At 46.7% G+C, this 19,558-nt stretch overlaps 1 protein-coding gene across 1 annotated transcript in view; it reads right to left on the reverse strand.

Moving 5' to 3' along the window:
- LOC144804996 (membrane-spanning 4-domains subfamily A member 4A-like) overlaps positions 1-12,067 on the reverse strand; it is a 138,988-nt gene extending 126,921 nt beyond the window's left edge. The window contains exon 1 of the mRNA XM_078671937.1: positions 11,961-12,067. The gene's annotated coding sequence lies outside the window, so the exon portion shown is untranslated. The remainder of the gene's footprint in view (positions 1-11,960) is intronic.
- Positions 12,068-19,558: the final 7,491 nt, after the last annotated feature.

Raw genomic sequence — 19,558 nt, forward strand, 5'->3', positions numbered from 1 at the left:
AGCTCTACGAAATCTGGTTCTCCCACTGATAGCTGCCCCTCACACATTCTTCGTGAGATCTTTTCTTTCTGTTCTGACCCCCCTCTTGCTCTCCTTAACAAATCATTGACTTTGGGCGTTGTCCCTAAACTTTTTAAATCAGCTAAAATTGTTCCTGTTCTGAAAAAGGTTGGGGCTGATCCCACTATCCCGTCTAATTTTCGACCTATCTCCCTACTCCCATTTCTAGGTAAAGTATTGGAGAGATATGTAACTCATTGCCTTAGCTCCTTTATTGAGGCCTCTGATTACTTTGATCCCCATCAGGCTGGTTTCCGTCCCACTCACTCCATGGAATCAGTCATCCTCTCAGTTTTGGATGAACTAAGAGTTAGTGCTGACCATGGATCTACTCAGGCCCTTGTACTTCTTGATTTATCGGCTGCCTTTGACACGGTCGACCATCATCTTTTGGTCGACCGTGTCCAATGTGCTGGCATCTCGGATGTTGCCTTGAGTTGGGACTCTTCTTTCTTGGAGAACCGTCAACAGGCGGTTCAGCTCTCCTCCTTTTCTTCTCTTCCTCGAACAGTAACTTGCGGTGTTCCCCAAGGCTCTGCTCTTTCCCCTCTTCTCTTTAATCTTAATATTTTTCCTCTAATTTTTGCTTTACGCCACCGGGAGGTCACAGTGTTTAATTACGCTGATGACCTTCAACTCATTTTCACTTTCTCTTCTTCTCCTGATTCTATGTCTCACTTTCAGAACACTATGATCTTTATCCAGGACTGGATGAGCACAAACCATCTTAAATTAAATCCCGACAAGACGGAACTAGTCCTGATCGGAGGCCCATCCAATCCCTGAACTCCCAATTTCTGGCCTTCTTCTCTTGGCTCTGCCCCCTCTCCTACAAAGTCTGTGAAAAGTCTTGGCATTAAAATCAGTGACAACCTCTCGATGCATGCCCAGATTAGTATGGGCGTCTCGTCCTGTTTTTTATGCCTCCGGACTATTCGTAAAGTTTCCCGTTTTTTTACCACTGATGCTCTCAAATTTATCCTTCTAGCCCTAGTCATCTCTCAGGTTGACTACGCTAACTCCCTATATATTGGTATTCCCGCCTATGAACTGCGCCGGCTACAGCTTATTCAAAATCAGGCAGCTAGACTGATTCATAGACGGTCTAGATACCATCATGCTCTTCCGCTTCTGAGGCAATTGCATTGGTTACCTGTTGCTCATAGATGCCTTTTTAAACTGGGGTTTCTTATTTTCAAATCATTAGCGGGCTTAGCTCCTTCTTATGTAGCATCTAGACTAACAATCTACACTCCTTCTAGAAACCTTCGGTCCTCCTCCAAGAACCTTTTGGTTGTTCCACGCTTTGTTAGGAAGAAACATGGGGGGTTGAGCTTCTCCTTCCAGGCCCCTCAATTCTGGAACTCCCTTCCAGATAATCTACGATCCTCCCTTTCATGCTTGGAGTTTCGTAAATGTCTGAAGACCTGGTTATTCACTATGGCCTTTGCGGTCTAATTGTTGCCTTATTCTGCTGCCAGACCGATTTAGCGCCATGAAACCTTTCTGGTATACGTGCGCTCTATAAATTCCCTCAACTTCAACTTCTAATCGATGTAGAATGTCGAAGTTCCAAGATATATTTTGCAGAGTTCCATCCAGGTGTAATTCGAAGTCCTAAGAACTGGGTTCCTATACTTATACTAAGATAGGGGGTTGAATTTATTCTAGCGACCCACCTATGGGTGGATCCAGGGAGGGTGGTGGTTACACCCCTTTCCCTTTGTCCAGTTTCATGCCAGTGCAGGGGCTGAGTGCCCCTGCAACCGGTTTGAACTGGGATATGCACACGTACACCATGTGTGCCCCCAGCACTGTCTGAAAAGCATTCTATGAATGCACCCACCCAGCCCCAATGCACTAAAGCTTGTCTGGGACAGGAAACCTATTGTACAGGTCTCCCCTGCTGGAGTTTCGTCCATCAGCATGAGATCAGACCATTTTGTGATGCTGGGGCTCTTTTAAACTATTACCGGTTAGGTAAGTGTGTACATGTGGGTGGAATTCTACCCCCGCCACCAGGACTGGCGGGGGGGGTAGGATTCCAAAGTGTTTGACACCAAACACAACCTGTTTCCATGCAACCATTCCAAAGTTAGCATTTACCGCGAGGTAATAATGCACTTAAGAGTATATGGTCTGGCTGCATCACAGAACAGCTACAGAAAATAGATTCCGAAATCTGCAAAGGGGTCCTGCTCATGCATGGGCACCTTCTAACACAAAAGCAAGCACTCTGCATTCAGGATTGATAAGGCCTGCCATAGGAGTGGCTTATAGGTGTATATGTGTCAGTGATTAAAGGTAACCTATATCTTAGTAAGGGGTGCATGCACCACCCTACCCATGCTGCAGTGGCAGACCTGTGGTGCCATTTTGGAAGGCTTCCCAGGGGTGGCATAACACATGCTTCAGCCCCTGTAGGCCTCTGGGGTACCTATGCCCTCAGTACCTAAGGTACCTTATACTAGGGACTCACAAGGGTAACCCAGTAACCAATCTGGAGTGTACCTAAAGTATATGCAATCATTTTAGAGAGGAAGCAGCTAGGCTGTGGTCCTGGTTAGCAGGGCCACAGCCAGACTAAAGTCGAAAAACAGTGCAACACGAGCAAAAAGTGGGGGTAGCCATAGTAAGCAGATCCTACTCTCCTACAGTGGCTAAGTGGTGTCTCAATAAAGGCGGTAAAGGAACATCGCTATCTCAGTCTTGGTTTTAGGCATAACATCAACTATGCACCTCATATTGATCTCCAGGAAGTGCGAGCTAAGCCTATTTTAGGTGCTTTATATATAATGGACTATTATGGACTTAGCATTGGGTCCTAAGCACATCGAAGTGCTAAGAGAGACTAATAATGCCAAAACTGTTAACCTGCTATTGTATGGATGTGAGGTGTTGGCTGTAAAATATCTGAGGAGGGTGCATACTATAGAAATGAATGTGTGGAAAAAATGGGGTGGCCTGCTGAGAGGATCCTTAAGTAGTGTCCTGAGGTTAGCGTACTATTTAAATACAAGCAGCGCCTCCTTAATTATTGGTTTATTCTCCATAGAGCAGAAGAGGGCTCCTTAAGGCAAACAGTCACATCCCTGCTGAAAGAGAAGTATGCTGGTCAATGGGCTGCTAATCTCCTTGATATTAACGTCTCCCTGGATGCTCCAGTAGGGTAGAACTCCAAAGAATGTTGGTAGTGCACTGGGGGTCTGGTTAGCAGTTCCCCAGTGCACTTTCAGTCAAAAAGCATCAGTGCTAGAGCAAAAAGTGTGTGGGGGGCTTGTCAAAAATGGCACTTTCCTACAGATACTTAGACAACACTTTCTCACGAGCAAACCCAAGCAAACAAAGTGCACAGAAATACATAAACATTTGAAAGTACGCCCTTTTGAGCAATGAGAAGCTCTAAACAGATCTTGAAAGTGCTGGGAAACCTCTGAAATGGAAGGTCACTCCCCTACAGGCCCATTCTTAGTTGTTTGTTGCATATGCCCAGTGCTTTTGGTCACAATTCAGGACCTTGTAGCACTTTGAATACCAAAGTCACTATTCCCCACTGTGCGAACCAGGGTTCAAGTAGTTTTTTCTCTGGTTACACACACAGACAATAGCAGCAGTAACTGCATTAACCAATTGACATTCCATAAAGTAATTGCAAAACCAAACGAGCATTTGCAATGCAATAGGCCTCGCATTTGTGAGAGTTGGTGCTATTGGCGTTGAAAAATGATAATGTTTTTTACCTGTGTGTTTTTTTGGGAGTTAAATGGATGTATGTGGTGTGGACTAGAGCGGAAATATGCAGGTTGTATTCGAATTGTTAGTTGTATATTTGTGTGTTGCCTAGTGTATTTGTATAGTGGAATTGTATGCCATAGTGAATAGATAGTGGTGAGAGCTGCAGATAGAGAGTGTAGGGAGCAGGTATTGAACTTGAGACATAGGAGCAGAAATATGTATGAGAAAGATAGAAAGAAGGTGAGAGCAGGTCATTGACGCATAAAGAGTGACGTTTTGTGTATGCAGAAGACACCTTAAGAAGAGGAGGAGAGCGTGGGTCGGAGGGACAGAAAGTTTGAAAAGTTATGGTATAGAAACTTTGCTTGAAAACCTGAGTCAACCACTTGAGAGAGGCAGAAGTAGTGTGTGAGAGAGCAAGAGGGATGTGTGAGAAAAAGTACAAGAGATAGAGGGACAAGTGGAAGGGGCACAGGGGGGAGGCGAGAGGTGGCCTAGCGCACAGCGTGAGGAGGTATGGGGAGGTAGCATGTGTGAGTAGGCAGTATAGAGAGGAGACAGTTTGTGTGAGGGAGGGATGAGAGAGGGCAGTGGTATTTCGAGATGAGAGTGGGTAGAGGGTGTGGGAGTGTGAGAGAAAGATGAGAGGGGAAGTGGGTATGTGGGGGAGAGGTGACTGTCCATGTGGGACAAACAGAAGCAGAGCAGTAACAAAAACTGCCTATTGAGCAGGAGCAATACACATTTTACACTGACGGAGTACAAACACATTGATCTCTCTACAAGTGAAACACTTCGAGGGAAGGGATGCCGTTTGCTCAGGAAAAGTACCACTCTAAAAACTTAGAAAGGCACTCATTTTGACTTTTGAAGGCCTGGTGTGGGGCTGTTCGTGTTTCCTGCACTAGAACAGGCTATGGATGTAGAACTAGGCCTCCTCTGTGGGCATGAAGCAGCCAAAAGCACGCCCAAAAACTCCTCTGCAGGGGCAATTACAGATAAGACCATCGGACCAAAAGTCATACAAAACCAGCAAGGCTGTGTGCGTATTTCACACCCTATAAACCAACAGACAAGTAAACACAGCAGGGAGTAGAAAAGTAAGACAATGCGAACCACAAAAAAGATGCAAAACACAGACACTACAGTAACATGGAGGCTGCACGGATTTCACAGCACAGACAACATAAAAAAAAGAATGTGCCCCTTATGTACACCGCACAACATACACCATAAAAGTTCACTCCATGGAAGTAAGTTTAGATGCTCAGGGGGGCAAAAAGAGCGACAAACCTCCCTCGCTCGGCCACTCGCCCAGACATAGAAGGAGTTGCAGCCCGGGCCCGGGGTTTCAGAGGGAGCAGAAAAAATAAGGTCAATTTCCTGGCTATTTCAAAGCGGCAAGTTCTGCAGGTCTGACGATCACCTCTTGTTGTGCTGAGGGAGAGATGTTGTTTTTTTGTTGTCAGAACCCTTAAGCCTCAGACATTTTGTGGCGAGGGGGAAGCTCAGACCACGCAAACCTGTAATAGTGGGAGAGGCTGGTATTATTAATTTTCAAGGTCATTTGACTTAATAAACACGATTGTGCACATCTCAGACAGCGCCACATGAGGCGGACTGTCACAAGAGCTGGTGCTGACAAGTAAGTGCCGGTGCAGAGCACAAAAACCTGCTGCCTCAAATTAAAGCACTGGCTCCTTATGCAACGTCATACAAGCATTGGCAAAGCTAATTGGTATCATAAGATCTAAGGTGTTTGTTGTTGAATTCTACAAATTAGTTTAATATGTACTCTAGCCCTGCTGCCTCTAGCTGCTCAGCCAGAGTGTGTCTTGGTATTAGAATGTTGGTGTTTCCTGTGATGCGTAGAATGCCTGGGTGACTGAGTGGGATGAAAGTGGCAGTTGGAGATGGTCTGAGCAGTTAGGGAGGCTGCTCCTGGTGGGGCTGGTACCACACTAGGCTGGCTGGAGTCAAGACTGATGTAACCTGAATTGGAAGATTAATAAAGAAGAGCTATATCTACATCCTGGCTCCTGGTATCTTTCTACATAGGACACAGCATAATTGTGGTGACGAGGATGGGATTGAACCCCAGTGACTCTTGGTACAGCAAAGCAACTAAGTAACTAAGAAACTAAAGAACTAAGAGAGTAACCAAGAGATCCTACAAGCAACTTCAAGTAAAAAAAGAAGGTATTTCCAGGCAAGCCAGCGCCAGTCCCACCAGTGTCCTTCCTTTGGACAACCCCAACGAGCAGTGTCACCACCAACTGACACTTCAGCCTGGGAATACAACAGTAACTGTGAGTTGGAGGAGTAGTACAACTACAACCGATTTTTGGTGTTCCAGCCACAGTGGTCAACAGTGAGTTGGTGGAGTAGTTCAACTACAACCTCATCTGGAGTTCCAGCCACTTGGTAATGTACAGAAATGACTGTGAGTTGGATGGGTAGCGTCTCTACAACCAGGTGTTGGTGTACCAGCCACATCACGCTAATGTGTGAAGAGTGTCTTTAAATTTAAGACAGATCTAAAGTCATGGCACAATTTGGGATATCTAGTCATTATGGAGATATCTCTTAAGAACGTGCAGTGTCTTCTCAAATGGAGTTTGTAGTTTATACTGACTTTGTGTGCAATGTATTAAAGCTTCCAGTGCCATAGTTACAGATCCCAGTAACTTTTTAGTTATGACTTGTGTCTGCTTTCTTGCAACTTTAAGCAAGGCACGATTTTTCAGTCATAAAGATGCGAGTACTTTCTACATGCAGTGGCTGCACAGAGGAGGAATACCTTGGTGTATATAACCAAAGTGAGTGTTACCAAAGTGTAATCCCTCGATGTCAATTTTATTGGAATGGTGCCAGTTTATTGTCTGAGGGCTGCGTGGTTTCTACACTCCGTTTTTATCCACACTTGAGCAGGCTTACCCTTGAAAAGTTTAGCACAAGGACTGCAGTGTTCATCATTAAATGACCGTAATGAATACGTGCTTGTGAGGAGGCAGATTAGTAATTTGACATTAGTGACATGACGTCGCCCTGCCATCGTTGTACATTATTTATGAATGGTGGAAAGTTTACATTTTTCTTTCTCTATTTTTCATGTATTTTGGTCCCTGGCTGTTCCTTCGTTTTTTTTGCCAGTTCAACTGACTACAAATAATTCGAAAATGAACGCGCGTGTCATTCTCCTAGCGCGCGCAGCCTTACCTGAGTTTTCATCATTGCCGGACGCTTCGGATCCCGATGACGTCCCTCTTTGTTCATGGAGGAACTGCGGAGACGTGCTGGGAGCCACCCGGCGCTACGTGCAAAACGTGCCGCCATCTTCGGGTTTTTCCTTTCAATGTGCCAACCACGGCCCATGGTCTCAATAAAGTTTAAACAAGGTTACAGAAGAAAAAGTATTGTTACACTCAGGATTCACCTACGAGGGATTTTAATAACAGCTTCAAAGTGGAGCAATGAAGTCTAGGTACAACGAGGAGTTTTCACGTCTTCCTCATCTTCTGCAATTGTCTACTTGGAAACATTATTATAAACCTTGTTTCATTCCTGTCAGGGGCGATGTTCTTTGGTCATGTTCTGATTTTTGAACATCTGGTAGGAATTCTTCGTGGAGGTTTTCCGTGTTTAGTATGTCGGAGACCACGTGACGCCAGGGCTGGGAGTGTTATTTGGCAGCACAGGTCTTGGAATGGAGATCCTTCGTTTCAAGTATGTCGAAGGAAATTTTTCAATTGTTTTATTCCTGCATTGTACACTGTTTATTACACAGGGAGCTTGTCAACGGTAAGTGCATTTGGAAACACACGTCACGTCTGTTCAAGAACTATGGGGCATAGGTTAATTCTCATGAAACTGTGTTATTCTGTGTTTTGTTATTTTGGCGAATTTGGAAAAATAACTGTATGCACCCTACAACATTTCTTTGGTGGTTTTGCATTTCCTAACACTTCTAGCAATTTGGTTTGTGCTGTTTGTTTTCTCTTGTACAGGGAAAGTGTTTTCTAACCACAACTCGGGTGATACATCGTTCACCGGCGTGGGCGCAGTATAGGAGTGTACTTTTCTAATTGGAATAGTTTGTTGTAGCAATGGCAGGATCTAATGCATGTTTGGTTTTACACAGTTCTCTCATGAGGGATGGTTCTAGGTTTGTTTAGCTCTTTAAAGTATTATCGTCACCTACTCCTTCATAGTTGTTTCTAACCTCTTCAAGGGGTTTGGTACATGGGTTAGCTCCCATGTTGGATCTTCAGTCAGATCCCATTTTAGATCCAGGTTTATTAGTTCAATGGGACCAAGTGTTACTCCTACTCTGGAGTATGTAACTTCCACGCGGGGGTTGGGACATTGGTTAGTTCCAATAAGCTTGCACCTAGGTGAACTCCTACACTGGGTTGGTTGTGGGATTTAATCCCTCTTACAGTTGTGCACAGTTCTTTTGTACGTACCTTTATGGTTGGTCATATGGGTGACGACCCATTTGTATATGTTTCCCTACTCTTGGGATGGAGTTGTAGGTTATTCTACCTTTAGCACTATTCTTTGTTATGCTTTTGGGCATTGGGGTTGTGGTTTCTTTCAACCTTTTTGGGAATTGGGATTGTGGTTTCTTTCAACCTTTTGGGTCATAGTGCTTTACGTTCCAGTGTATATGGAACTTAATGCTATGTACAGATATATGTTAAAATAATTCTCTTTTGAAGGGGGATGGGGGATTTTGCTTTTATATTGTATTTATCTTAACCATCCTTCCTTTACAGAATGTTTTCCTCTTGTGATGTTTTGTTGTCATTGCTGCATCCAAGAGATTTGAGACTGATATTATTATTGATTTTTCTCCTGCTTGAATGATTCCATCTTCTATGATGCTTTGTTCATTTGAGGTATCTTTGTGATTTGAAATGTTAATCGAATTGGACATTGTTCTCTAGTTTCCTTTTGTTTTGTTTAAGGAAAAAGGGATAATGTTGTATTCTACATATTAGTTTAATATGTACTCTAGCCCTGCTGCCTCTAGCTGCTCAGCCAGAGTGTGTCTTGGTATTAGAATGTTGGTGTGCCTGTGATGTGTGGAATGCCTGGGTGACTGAGTGGGATGAAAGTGGCAGTTAGAGATGGGCTGAGCAGCTCCTGGTGGGGCTGGCACCACACTAGGCTGGCTGCAGTCAAGACTGATGTAACCTGAATTGGAAGATTAATAAAGAAGACCTATATCTACATCCTGGCTCCTGGTGTCTTTCTATATAGGACACAACATTTGTCAATGTTTTTTAGCCCGAAAAGAGAAAGGCTCTGATGCAGCCAGAGCCGACTGCTCATAGGGCTTTTTTTCCACTTTCCGCCATGCTGCACGATAATCTTTCTGTTGTACTACATGGCTCAAAAAGAATCTCTCTGTCGTTCTATCTAGCTCTGTCTGTCACTCTGCCTCTATAGCTACCTGCCTGTTTCAGGTGTCTGCCACCTTGTGAAAGGGAAAAAACGCTGTTTGCCATGTGACCGTCGTATTACTAAGCGCTGCCTTCCGTCTGTACGCTGCCTAGGTAGGGGCACCCTGTGGATGTACGGGTCCCGGGTAGGGTTGAGCGCAGTGATCACCAGAGGACGTCGTGTGCACAGAGGGCTGCGCCAAGCACCTCACAGCTCGGGTGCATGTCACGCTTTTTATGTACTGTACCTTCGGTAAAACATTCCTTCCATACGGGATAATTGTATACTTTGTCACCAAACACAATATCTTTTATTATTGTTATGGATGAGGGTGTTTTTTATATATATACTATTAATATGATTTTATTATTATTGTTTACCTAACATATTCGTCGCTATTGTTAATATTAAACGTCCTTTCTGTTAGAAAAGAACGCCTTACACTATCTTTCCCAGCAATATTGTATAATCAAGATTATTTCTGAGAAACAAATATTGCTTCTGTAAATAATGACTATATTAAAAAGAATTTCCTCTTAATCATTTCCCAATTAAACGTATTTAAAGTGCATGTTAAGCCCATCAAGGGGAAGGGAAATGACGACATAGACACTCCCGCGAGTGAAGATAACAGCGTGGGCACAGTCGGGCGACTGGGCAATGTAGCGATCTGTAAATAATGACTATATTAAAAAGAATTTCCTCTTAATCATTTCCCAATAAAACTTATTTAAAGTGCATGTTAAGCCCATCAAGGGGAAGAGAAATGACGACATAGACACCCCCGCGAGTGAAGATAACAGCATGGGCACAGTCGGGCGACTGGGCAATGTAGCGAGCAACAGTCGAACAATTACAAAATACATACACACAACGAGAAAGATATAGAGAAAGCGGATAGGGAAATGCAGAAAGAACAAGATGTCAGTGTTTAGTTGCTTCGCCCCGTGAAATGGATCCCCCAAAAAAATGAACAATCCCGCGAGTGGTGTGCGCGTGCCACAGGAGACGTGCTTGCCCGAAACTAGGTGATGGCCTATTGGTGTCTATTACGCGCACCAAACGCGTAATAGACACCATTAGGCCGTGGGTGGAGCAAGGCGCCCGCCTTTGGCCAATTGCGTGCAGTCTTTTATAAAAAGACGCACGCAGAGGCCAATGGGGTAGCAGTAAAGGAATCGCACACGCACGAGCGTGTGTGCGATTCCTAGGTCAGTGCTAAAACCCCGTTTTTCCATTACAAAATGCCTCGCGCTGCGCAGCACTGCTTCGCAGTGCAACGCAGGTCGCAAGACCTAAAAAGGGTGCATTTTCCTATTATTTTAACTTTCACGCTTTATCTTTCAGGTTATTTTATATCTAGTTACCTGCAGATGAAATGCCAACAAAACAGTTATGGGATATCTCAGGCTTTAAGCGAGCCATGTTTTGGACCTGGTCCTCACACTCTGTCAGACATCGCCGCCATTGCACTCATCTTCAGTGGACTGCTCTGCTGCGACTCACCTGTGCCACCAGAAGTTGTATAGTATTCAGTGACGGCTGCTCCAGGAAAACAGTAGTGAGACAGAGAGAGGAGGGGCGTTGTTAAGAAAAAATAACAAAAAAAGATCCCTTACCTGACAGCTGGCCGCCGCCTCGCTTATGTCCTCTCTGGCCTCTTCCTGGCTTCTATACGAACAGGAAGCAGTAAGCACCTAGGCTCCCATAAGCCAAACACAACTCTGCAATGCAGCGTTGTGATTGGTCTGAGCGATGTGGCTCAGCGCTCCCAGGGAATGGGAGCCTGGGCATGTTCTCGGTGCAGGCTGTAATGCAGCCTGAGTGGAGAACATGCAAAGTGCGCATGACCGGTTGGGCGGCCTGAGACGGCTGGCCAAGCATTCATGTGCACTTAGGAGAGTGCCCACCACTCTTCCCCCCTGCACTGCACTGCCCAGCCCCGCCCCCCAAATAAAATGATAATAACCGCGTTATTATAATTTAATTTTTCCTTTTTTGCAGTGCTGAAAGTCAGTGGGGGGACGTTCCCCCGCCTTAGCCCCTGATTGTATTGTGACATTTATATAGCGCTTTCTATTCCAATGTGGGGCACTGAAGCGCTTGCCTACATGGGTAGCATGCCACACTGTGTACGTAATGTGGTTGACAGTGTTTTGTCTTTATTTTGATCTTGAGTGGGAATTATTGTCTTAACAGTAATGCACTGTTTAGAGAATGATTTCAGGTCTGAATCCAAAGTGTTTCTTGTGCCTGTTGTAATAAAAAAAAGTGGTTTTAAACAACTACCTAGTTTGAGCACTTTGGAGAACACAATGTCAAATTTATATTTATGGTCTCAGCTTTGAAAAGCAACTAAAGTGCCTATATATGTATATATAATTTGTAATCAACCCCCAAAGCTCAGTAACGTCATATGACGTGGCTAGAGCTCACATGCGATTTTTAAGTATGATAACAAAATGTGTGCACCTGTTCATATAATAAATAACCTTTCATTTTTACGTAACAAAGCGTGTAACAACGCAATCCCGCACATTACAAACGAATATCAGCGTCTAGCAGATTCATGGATAACTCACAATTTAAAAAGAAGCATAGTCAGCAGGACAGCATCCATTCAAAGCTGAATTAACTCACTGACTGCAACGAAGTGCCTTGTCCTGTGCACACATTGGAAGAGGACAGGCACCCCCACCCCTCCTTCACACTCTCACCTGTGTGTCTCTCCTGCTCCGCCAGGGCACAGAGCCCCTTCTCAGAATAATAGCGCTTTAGTTTCAAGGCACTGTTACTTGCAGTCATTTGGTCACGCCCTTTTTTTCTTACATATTCTTGTTCTAGGGCCGAGAAAAGCCTATGGGGCAGCAGTGCCCGTTGCCGAGTGAGGGTGTCGCTGGCAGTCCGCCATGGAGCTGCCGCTGCCAGGGAGCTAAGCTGGGCAGGGGCGCGTGGTCCAGGGTTCAGCGACGTCCCGATGAAGAGCTTCAAAACATGTTGCCAGGCGTCTGCAGTTTAAAGAAGTATTCTGCCAGTGCCTGCATTCAGTGTGCCCACTGCCTGCCCATCCGCTGCAGGGCAGATGTTTTCAGTCCGGCGGGGGCCTGCCGGTGCCGGGGGCTGCATGGAGGCTGAGGCTGCAGGCCTTGAAAACAGGGTGCCTCCGGACTCCGTGCCACGCTGGTCCCCCCTCCTCTGCCATGCTGGCAGGTGCACTGACTGTAGCGAGGGCATGCCAGTCCCTGCAGGGAAAACAAAGCTGCCACCGTCCCCGCCCGAGCGTCGCAGCCAGTCAGGCGCAGTGCGAGGCCTCAGGGGAAGGAAGGCGCCTTGCAGGAAAACAACAGGCACGGAAGGCCACGCGAGGTCAAGATAAACTATTCATCCATGTGGCCTCGGGCCGCTGGCTGAGCTTCATTTAAGTGGGTGATTATATACATTCATCATTTCCCTTGGCGCGTGCCTATCAGATCACTCACGGATCTGCAGATTACAAGTAAACAATACACCCCTGCACTCTGAGCTGCCCACTGGTGCTCAGGGCACTTAGGGCCCGATTTACAGAACTAATTTAAGACAAAATCTTAAACTTACTACTTTTGGTATTCACAGAAGTTAGGATGTTGTCTTAAGACAGACTTAAAACAGATTTAGGACAAACTTAAGTTAGGATTCTGTCTTAAGTCTGTCTTAAAACAAAATCCTAACTTCTGTGAATACCAAAAGTAGTAAATTTAGGATTTTGTCTTAAGTTAGTTCTGTGAATCGGGCACTTACTGTCGGTGTGCCCACAGCGCTGCAGCTCCTCAGAATGGAGTGCGCTGTGTGCTGGTGCCAGGGCGCTATAAGATGCGTGATTGATGAATTTTGGTAACCCCACACTAAAATGCGTTAGTCTAACCACCAATGCGTGGTACTTGGCATGGCTGTACTACCCTCGTAGGACTACTTCCTTGAACCTAAGGACACTCTACAGCAGTGTGGGACCGGCCTTTCGGGCAGTCCGACAGTGTGGGACTGCCAGGTGGGCAGCAAAAAAATGGAAAGTGTATGGGCTATTTTTTTGGTCCCTTCAAGATCCATAGAACCAAGAAAACAACGCACACACTGGATGAGGAGTTGTGGCCTAATGGCCAGAGCTACTGACTTTGGAACTGAGGAACACCATTCGAACTCTGACCTTGGCTCAAAATCCTGTGATTATGGGAAAATCAATTAATCTCCCCGTGATAAAATGTGATGTAATCTGGTGCTGCCTTTGTGCCAAGTTTGTTCTAAATAAAAACTGAAAAATAAAAAGCTGCCCATCTAGTAGTTCCAGACTGTCTGAAAGGCCAATCCAGCTCTGAGTGAGGTCTATAAGGAACTTAACTTGCCAAGTAGCCTTAACACCCCAGGGCAATGGAAAAAAAACCACGCTCGACGAAAGCTAGGAAGGGATGGCCGCAATAAAAAGCACGACTATGCACAGCTTGCCGAATACCCCAACTTCAGCACAGTGACAAGGAACGGTAAATCAGATCCTGAAATAACACCCCAACTGCATACCACATCAGCTGGGGGAAAGCTGCTGGGAAAGGGGACTTAAGACGGCATTCCTGAATGTTGGGAGGCACATAGCGGGGACGCTTTTGAGGATAAGAGGTGCATCAATACAGAGGGAATGCACATAAGGAGCCCTAATAGCCCAGATAGCCTCCTTGAGTACCGCGGAAACATCGGAAACAGTAGCTTACCATCAAAAACCGCTTCACAGCACCCAGGCTCCAGCCGATACACCGCAGCAAGGGTAGAACCCACAACCAACAATCCTCCAAGAACCCTACTGAGAGTTTAACTGCCTTCCCCTCCCCGCCCCCCACTAGGGGCATACAATGGACAAGGAAGACAAATTATAGATCAGGAAATAATTCAGATGGTTGCACTCCAACCCAAGGTTCTGACTGAAGCTCTCCATGCTCCGAGACCCACAAGTCAGCAAAACACATATACAAGTCTCACTTACTTGCCAGACACAAAACCTATAATGTCTCTTCCTGAATATAAGTCCAAGGGCACCTGAGATTCTTTAAACAGGGGTAACATCTTAAAGCTACTAGCCCTGATCCTCAATCTTTAAACCTAACGGTCAACAGATTTAATTTCAGTAAAATTCACATTGCAAGGGAATCTTTCATAAAAAGAAGATCAAAAGCCACCTGGAGCTCAGTTGACACCGCTTGGAAAGTTCTAAATGTGTGGCAGAGGGCATGGCCAAGATGGGGACTGAGAAGACATGCCTTTGGCTCCCTCAGCTCCGGCCTCGGTGAGCCAGCTAGCTGCCCCTGGGCCCTGATGAAGGTCACGGACAATCCTGAGGGCATTGGGGAGTGCCCCGGACCTGTTGGACCGCTGCGACGAGCCCGTAAGACCTAGCTGGGGCTGCTGCAGTAGAGCGGCCTATTGCAGGCCGTGAGCTTTTGGGGGCCGCAGCAGTTGCAGGTGGGTAAGAGCGTTGGCCTGGACCGGGGGCCTGGCGCGGCAGGTGTAGGTCCCCAGGAGGTGGCCGGACTCGGGGGATGTCACTTCCATTCATTGACACATTGAGGCAGGTGAGGTGGTGAGTCCCACCACGAAATTGAGAGAGGCCCTCTACCCCTGAGAGACAGCACAGCTGAAGGCAGGGTCCTCAATGGCTTTGACTGAAGCAGAGGCCCAGACTGCCGGTAAGCAGTGGACTGCACGAGGGGTGGTCTTGATCCGTGGCAGACCACAGCCCAAACAGAGTGACCCATGGAGCGAGGGCCACAAAGACAGTCTTGCCTGCAGAGAGGCCCTCTCCTGCCATCTTTGTGCTCCAGCGCAGATCTGAGAGGATCCGGGGAAGGCCAGACAAGAACCTGAGTCCCTGGAACCAGTGCTGAGAACCCGACCCTCCTGTTACCTCAGGGGAAGACTTACTGGATTGCAGGTGTCAGGGAGGTCCAAGCGTGGGCCTGGTTGTGCGGTGTGGAGGCCTCCAGCGCCCTGAACCAACCAAGAGTGTTGTGAGGGCCTGGCTAGGCGATACTGGAGCTGACATCCCACCTGCACTGCTCGGGCAGGAGATGTGCCCAGGCCACCATATGTGAGCCCCTGGGAGGGGTGTGGGCCAAGTGAGACTGGATGGAGAGCATGGAGAGGGCCTGAAACGGCTGGAGGACTCTCCCAGGAGGCCAAGCCGGAGCAATCTGTCCTGGTTGGAGCGCGTGACTCTGCCTGTCCTCTATTGAAGGGGGTGGCAGGGTGCACCCCCCAGTGCTCTCAGATCCTGTGGCGGTCACATAGGAGCCACTATCGTCTCAGACTTGCCCAAAGACCGCTGCTGTCACGATGCCATGATATTGTTGGCCCCCTCAGAACCTCTATGACTTCTATGACTTCTATGCAGTGCAGGCCAGTGGACCAGAGCCTTGGAATGGCAGTATAATGTGCTAAAAAAGATCTCTCCCCTAAAGACATGCTCACAAAGCCCTCCACCTCTCTGAATATGGAGCGCCCCAACACCCTGTGCATGCCTCTGTCTCCCGAGGATGCAGAGGGAGAAGAGCTGGTCACCCACGCCTACTTAGAAGTATTGTTCTCCTTCCTCAGAGAGGATCTACAGACAGTCAAGAGGGATCTGATGCAGGAGTTACAAGTGGTCCGAAGAGAGGTGTTCGAGATTGGAGACAGAGTAGATGCCCTAGAAAACAATGAAATATCTAGAGACCAAGAAATTGAACAGTTCCAACAAGAAATTATACGTCTTAAAGATCAACAACTCGATCTCCAAGCCCATGCTGAAGACATGGAAAACATGTCACGACGAAATAATATAAGGATAAGGGGGGCTCTATTCACCCAGATCCTAGGGGCCACAGATATCCGCCTAAACAGGGTGCATAGGGTGGGCCCTCCAAGATCTGTGAATGCACCACCACTGGACATACTGATGTGTGTTCATAAATTTCCCCTGAAAGAGCAGGTTCTACACAAGGCCAGAGATATGAACCTGGTGCAGTCTGTGGCCATCCACTGCAATTGCAGTGACAACTATCCTCCGAGACAAAAACATCATGTATTCCTGGGACCATCCCTTTCACCTGGTCTTCTCATGGGGAGGGAAACTCTAACAGTTTTGCTCATTTAAGGCTGCCTGTAATTTGTTGCAGATCAACAGTGCTGAGAGCCCACTCCTCCACATGGCCACAACAGCCCCTGAAACTAGCAGTCACTCCCGGTGGAAGAGAAAGCTTCCTGTACTAGAGTCACTATAGCCCAGGAGAGGAGGGCAGTTCTGGAGCGAATGGCTGAAGACCCAGCTTCATAGATTACCAGTTGAGGCACTGGGACTGTAATTATGTTTTTTCTTTTGAACTTTGAAGGCTCGGGCTGGAGTGGGAGACCTGCTTCCTGGTGACCAGCCAGCTATGGACCTCAATCTTCCATCACTCTCTGGACTGGCATTGCTGTCTTATGGTGCCTTGTTTCTTCCAGGGACACTGTTTGTGCTTCTTATTCTCTCCTTCAGTTATGTTTATTGTTGGGGTTGTTTAGAGGGTAGCCACATACATGGCTCTCAAGCTACACAAAAAGACATTCTTACACATAGATAGTTCCTTCCATACAGACTCACACCACCTGCTGAAACAGGTCTGGGTGATGGGATACGGTGCAGATGCACATACAACCCGTCAATGCGAGGCAATGACCTGAAAGTGGTCACCCTAACCCTGTCAAGAGGCGTGCTATCCTCTCGTACCTCGAGTATGTTTGGGCAGACATCTGCCTTCTCCAGAAGACACACTTGACCTCCGGAGATTTGCATCAGTTAAAATACAGAGGGGCATATTACCAAGCAATAGCGATAATTATCGCTATTGCTTGGTTAGAGACAAAATTTTACCGCTGAGCTGCGGTGATATTTATCGCAAATAAACCTTGGTATTACCAAGGATTATCGCAAATGCGATAAAAAACTGCCGCAATGCATGAATATCGCTGAAAAGTCAGCGATATTCATGCATTACCAAGCTAATGCTCTTAGCCATGTTATCCACCTCCCATTGGATAACATGGCTAAGAACTGCTCAGGACAGGTGTTAGCTTCTGGAGATATTCGCGCTTAGCGCGAATATCTCCAAAAGTTGGTAATAGGAGATAGCGATGGTAGCGACTGTTTCCAGACGCTAACATCTTGGCACGCCCACTTTGCATGTCATTAGTGATAAATATCACTGACATGCAAAGTGGGGCCCAAGATGGTCGCTATCTCCTACTAGCTGTCGCTAACTGGTGTTAGCGACAGCTAGGTAATAGGGAGATAATTTTATCTCTGCTTTCTTGGCTTTTAAAGCCAAAAAAGCGGAGATAAACCCCCTTGATAATATGCCCCAGAGTTTTCCCACACCAATTTTTCTTCTCTTCAGACCATAAAACAGCGGGTGTTAATCCTGTTCTCGTGAAACTTCTGGAGGAAAATTGGACCTAAAAGGGCAGAGATTAGGGGTCGTCTTCTTGTTTATCACATACAGATAGGCACTCGGACACTCATCCTGGGCTCTCTGTAATCCCCTAATGAGGGACAAGAACTGTTTATATGGATAGCCGTAGCAGATTCCCTCACCACACAGGACCACATAGTTTAAATCGGGGTGCTCCAGTGAACTCCAGCAGTTGGTTAGCTTACTGGAAATTGAGCCGAGATCCCTTTCTGACCACTCGGCGCTTGCTGTCTGGGTGCGTACCGCACAGATTGGGGGCACCCCTAGACAGCGGTGATAGAGGGAGACACTCCTCCAGTGACCGAGGGTGGTAGGACAGATCAGGAAAGCTATCACTGACTATCTCATCACCAATGATAACCCTGACGTGGCCATCTTTATAGTGTGGGATGCCCTGAAGGCAGTCATCAAAATTAAGTTTATGGCAATATCAGCAGCGGAGAATAGAATAAGAAAGAACAAACAAGGAATTATAAAGACAAGTGCGTGAATTAGAACACATCCACTACTGCACGGGGGCTCTGAGGACATGGCGACAACTGGAAACTGCCAGGAAACAACTGTCAGGCTTATTCCTAGGTACGGCTGAATATTCCCTTCTCCAGTTGAAGCACTCCTTCTATGTAGGGGTGAATAAGTGCAGGCGGTTACTGGCAAATAAGCTCAGGGCCTAAAGACAATAAGCAAGGGTTGACTCTTTAATGATAGATGAGGGGATACCCATTGATACTGATCTCAGCAGAGTTCAGAGCGTTCTATAAACACCTATATTCAGAACAGCTTCTTCCCTCTGAAGGCCCATCCCTTTACTTCCGAACCGTGAATACTACCTGACTAACTGAAGAACAGGTGGCCCAAGAAGCATTGAAGAGGTCATAGCTGTCATCTCCAGACAGAAACCTCTCAAATACCCAGGCCCAATGGTTTCCCAGTATGCTTCTACAAGACCTTCTGCCCTGAACTGGCCCCTGGCCTTAATTGTATCTTGGGCACGGCTTCGATTCCACCCTCGATGCTCGAGGCGACGACTGATGTCATCCCTTAGCCTGGAAAGGATGGCCAAAACTCAGCGAATTATGGGCCCATCTCTCTGCTAAATGTAGATGCTAAACAGTTCACTGGAATCCTAGTGGCCCGACTTAATCCCCTCATGCAGGGGTTGGTGGCCCCGGATCAAGCGGTCATAATTCCCCAGAGACAGTGCACTGATAATATGCAATGACTCATTCACATAATAGATAAGGCCAACAGCGTCAAACGTGAAACAATGATGCCGAGGAAGGTTTTGACCGCGTACACTGGCCCTGTTTAGAAGCGACACTGGTCCACTTTGGCTTCGGGGAACGGTTCCGCTCCTGGTTCCTGAGTAACTATGGGTTGCCGAAAGCTACAGTTCGGATGAAGCTCCTCATCCTTCCCGATAGGAAGGGGCACGTGGCCGTGTTGTCCCGTCTTCCCTCTTATTCGCGTTTTATATGGAGCCATTCACGCAGAGAATGAGGGATCACCCTCTAATCAAAGGTCTTCGGAAGGGAGAAACACCTTATAAGTGTATGTGCGGATGATGTTATGGTTATGCTAGATGACCCTCAAGAGACACTGCTGCACTTCCTGAGGGAGATGAGGGACTTTGGAGTGGCATTGGGGTTTCGTATGCACCTCCATAAGTCACAGGTGCTTAACCTATCTGTCTCACCGAACACAAAAGCTCATTTAACTCAGAATTACTCAGTGCATTTGGAAGCCGAATCCTTCTCTTACCTAGGAGTGCAGTTAGCCTCGACACCAGAGAAAACACAAAACTCTCAATT

This window comes from Lissotriton helveticus, chromosome 1_2 (genome assembly GCF_964261635.1).
Source record: "Lissotriton helveticus chromosome 1_2, aLisHel1.1, whole genome shotgun sequence".
Taxonomy (NCBI): domain Eukaryota; kingdom Metazoa; phylum Chordata; class Amphibia; order Caudata; family Salamandridae; genus Lissotriton; species Lissotriton helveticus.